The sequence below is a fragment of the Triticum dicoccoides genome, chromosome 1A, assembly GCF_002162155.2.
Source record: "Triticum dicoccoides isolate Atlit2015 ecotype Zavitan chromosome 1A, WEW_v2.0, whole genome shotgun sequence".
Lineage (NCBI taxonomy): Eukaryota > Viridiplantae > Streptophyta > Magnoliopsida > Poales > Poaceae > Triticum > Triticum dicoccoides.
Genome location: NC_041380.1, coordinates 502361025 through 502365403, shown reverse-complemented (window position 1 = coordinate 502365403; position 4379 = coordinate 502361025). Strand labels below are relative to the sequence as shown.

Genomic DNA, 4379 nt, shown 5'->3' with positions numbered 1-4379 from the left:
AGAAACGAAAAAAGTAGATACTGTTGTATGAATAACTCACATTGTATAATTGCTATTGCCTCTAATACTGCTATGCTACTAGCAAAAATTTAAAAATCACCGCTTTATTTAGACAAGACTGTATACAGCCCATGGGCTACTTTGTACTCGCAGATGGGCCAGGTTACAACATTTTGACTCTGAAACAGAGTAGTTTTGTTGAGTACACTAAAAAAGGAATAGTTTTGTTGAGGAAAAAGCATGGGTGGTGATGATTTTGGATTTCTAAATTCGAACTCACCTTTCTCCTTTCGTCTTCTCTGTGAGGGCCGAGTTAGATCCAAGCTGGCCAGGCGTGAGGGCAGCAACTTGAGCTTGACTGGAGGCATGGTGGAGCGGCGGGTCTGGCGGGGACCGGCGGCGGTGCAGTAGCACGTCGATGGTGGAGGAGGCGGCATGAGCTCAAGATCACGTGGGTGACGGCGCTGAGATGGCTTGGCCAGACTGGGGTTCTAGCGAGTAGCAAGCGACCGATCACCCCTCCGTAGTGTGGCGAGTGGCGGTGCTCTCCGGATGGTGTCGATATGTGTGTTCTTCGTGGTGAGGCATGTCTAGCCATCACAAAGCTGTCCCGTGGAGTGGGAGATGGTCGTCGCGGGCGGTCCTGCACATTGCCGGAGGAGCGGGTGGCTGCGGTTCTCCATGTAGGGCGGGAGATGGTGCTGTGGCCACGTCCCCCCCTGTTGCGCGTGTGGCCGGTCTCCAACCCTCGGCTTTGCGGCTAAGTCGACTAGGTGTTACAGTGGCGATGATGTGAGGCTACTTGGATGGTGTCGCCAAGTCCCTGGAGGTGTGATGAGGTGCGAAGCGTGGTTGAAAATCTTGCACGGACATCGCCCGACCCGCGGCGGTGGCACCTGTGGTTGTCATTCCCCTCCTTGGAGGCATCGTCGAAGCGTGTTCGTCATTCCCCTCGCTCTCTTGGGTTGGTGGCTGTCTCAAGGTGAAAGCCTCGATTCGGTGGTGGATCGAGATGATGGCGGCGTCCTTAACGTTATTCCTCTGTTGAGAGCATGGTGTTTGGAGACACGACTACTTCCTTGTTGTTGTTCTCCGATGCTCGCCGATGTCCTTTCTTGATCCTCGGTGGTGCCATGTACGCCCGCCGCCGGTGTGCCCAAGACGGTATTTTCTTTGGATTGGATCGGGTCTTGCCATACACTTGCCATTTTTCTCTTAGGTGCTCAAAGTGGATGGTGCATCGTCAAGAGAAGTTCTGCGGAATTTGGTGGTCTTTGAAGGTGACCGGCGTCAGTCGTGACGCGGTGTTGTGTATTAGCTAGAATAGACGCTTTTGTGTTGTAGTTTGCTTTTCAGTGGTGTTCGTCTTTGATCTTACTTGAGTTGATGTGCGTACTACATTTTATTATTCGTAGTGAGTGCTAGTTTTTTTTATAATTGGCATTCTATCTTTTATAAAGCCATGGTATACCTAGATGTATTTCCTCCGTTTTAAATATAAGTCTTTCTAGAAATTCCAACAAGTGATTATATACGAAGCAAAATGAGTGAATCTACACTCTAAAATATCGCTACATACATCCGTATGTTGTAGTCAATTTAAAATATCTAGAAAGATTTATATTTAGGAACGGAGGGAATACTTCTTTTAAAGAAAACTTAAGAGCTCGAACTTCACCGGCTCACCTAGTCCCGGCCATGGGAAGCCCGGCCCCGCCCGACGCTGCTCTCGGGCCAAGCTTGGGCCTAGATTTTGAGCCCGAAGGCCGGGCCTGGGCCCGTCATTTTTGCAATTTCCTGAAGAGGCCTGGCCCGAGGCCCGTCGGGATTTTATGTGTTCGGGCCAGGCTCGGGCCTAAAAACCAAGCCGGGCTCGAGCCTGGGTTTTTTTACTCGGCCTTTTATGTGTTTGGGCTAGGCTCGGGCCTAAAAACCAAGCCCGATGACCGGGCCGGGTTCAGGCCTAGGTTTTTTGACTTGGGCTTGGCTAGACCCGGCCCGGCCCGAGTTTTGGCCAGGTATAGGCTCACCCATCCTGTCCTCTCCTCCACGAGACGATTCGAGCTGACTCCAAGACCCCTCCTTTCGCCTAAAGCTGTCAGAGCCGTATGGACCGAGACCATGTGCACCAAACCCCCTTCTTTTCCATCCCCAGGTGACTCAAGGGCAGAACCACAAAGCCCTCCATTCCACCGTAGATCGTACCGCCAGCCTGCCACACACAGCGTCACCGGCTCCTCCAGAAGCAAAATGCCGCTCCTGCTCCAGCGCCTCGTCGCCGCCGTCGCCGCCGCGGCCCCCCTCCGCCGCTACCTCTGCACGGCGGTCCCACGCCCTCCCTGGGCCATGGTGAACAGCCAGGCGGCGCTGGACGCGTCAGGGGCGCCGTCGCAGAGCGCGCGCGCGCTCGTCGACCTCAACACCACCCCCTGCGTCTCCCACCTCTCCGTCCCCGCTCGCCTCGTCGCCCCCCACGGCGACGACATGGGTTCCCTCGTGGGCATCGTCCGCGGCGCCAGCTGCGACGGCCTCCTCCTCCTCGACTTCATCGACGCCCGCCACCGCCCCTTGTGGCCACACGAGTTCGCCGCGGCCCGCGGCGGCGTGGAACCGGAGGGCGAGCTCTTCGTCTGCAACCCTCTCAGCGGGCAGCTGGTCCGCCTCCTGGCCCCGGGCATGGATGTCCCCAAAATGGGAAGTGCCTCTTTCGGCCTGCTCACCCAATCTCAAGGCTCACACGGCCCGCCTGACAGGTACGCCGTCGCTCAGCTCAGCAAAAGCAGTCGCGGGGGAGGGGGGTGCCGCAGGGTCGTGCGCCGGTTTCTGTCCGAGACAGGGGAGTGGGACGAGCGGCCGCTGGTCGGGGTGGCCGAGATGGACACTGCGCGGAGCATGCTGATCAACCATGAGGTGCTGGCGTTCGGCGACCGGCTGTGGTGGGTGGACGTGGCCTGGGGCGCCTGCTCCGTCGACCCCTTCAGCGACCGGCCGGAGCGCCGCTTCGCCGAGCTGCCGCGCTCCAGCGTGCTGCCTGTTTCTGATTCCCCGACGCTGAGCAGGTACCGGCGCATGGGGGTCAGCGACGGGAAGCTGCGCTACGTCCAAGTGTCCCATGGACACAAGCACGACAAGTGGTGCGTGATCCTTTCCTTTTCGCTGGATGACGAGACCTACAGCTGGGCGCTGGATCAGGGAGTTGAAATTACAGGTCGGCACGACCCTTGCTATGTTCAAATTGCTGCCATAGATCCATTCAATGCCGACCTTGTGTACCTCCAACATGGTAGTGCTGTTATTGCCATGGACCTGGCTCCCTGAGGGGGAGGAGATTTGGAGGGGTTACCTGGCCAAGGAATTCGCCTTTCAGAAGTTGCTCCACTGTAGTCTTCTTGTTCCGTGCGTGCTCCCAACATGGCTTGCCACAAGCCATATCCCTTCTGCAGGTAAATATAAGATTCATACACTTGGTACTCAATCATTCAATCCAAATTTTACTGTCCTATAACCAGTTTGTTAGATTTCACAGGATTTAGTTTGTTAACATACACCAGTTGCATTTGTATTGAAGTTTCTGAAGGGTGTGATGATATCTTACACATTGGGGTATAATAATTGCACATAGGCTCATACTCCCTCCGTTCGGAATTACTTGTCGCAGAAATAGATGTATCTAGACGTATTTTGATTCTAGATACATCCATATCCGAGACAAATAATTCCGAACGAAGGGAGTACTTTTCCGAATTATAAATTGGCCATTGTTAGCATTGGTTTTTTTAACCTTTTTACAATATCAAAGGTGGAATCTGGCATTGCTAGAGAATCTGATGTATTTCATTGATTGCATTGGTTATCAGATTGTCTATGATGTTACTAAAATATATTTTGCCGATCTAATTAATGTCAGCATATAGATACGGAATTGTCCTGTTAAATGCCTATATGTTGTTTTCCATTGAAGGCTTGATGTAACGATGCACATATATTGCTCTTGTTGCTCCGTGTCATTTTTATTCAAGTTCTTGTATCTATTAACTGAAGGAACCCTTTCAAGCAACAAGGCCGATTGCAAAAGGAAGACTTTGGCAGACATGCTGGTTCGCGTAGACAAATGCTAGACAAACTGAAACGTGACAACTAACTTATCTCCGGTACTCCCTCTCTTAAGTAACTCTTTTCTTGTTTGGGTACCTTTCCTGTTTCGTTTGATTTTTTTTTCATATATTGTTCTTTCTTGTGGCATGATTCTGCATTTCTCCTACACTGCCCGTAAAATGTGTTACTTGCAGAAACAAGAAAGTATCGTTCATGTTTCCAAATCTGTATGTTGAACTGGTCATCTTAATTGTTCAATAGTTATACTCCATCATTGTTATCCT

The 4379-nt window shown here is 52.2% G+C and overlaps 1 pseudogene; it reads left to right on the top strand.

The window, feature by feature from the left end:
• The first annotated feature begins 2250 nt into the window (after window positions 1–2250).
• Window positions 2251–4142, top strand: LOC119309242 (annotated as a pseudogene).
• The last annotated feature ends 237 nt before the right edge of the window (window positions 4143–4379 follow it).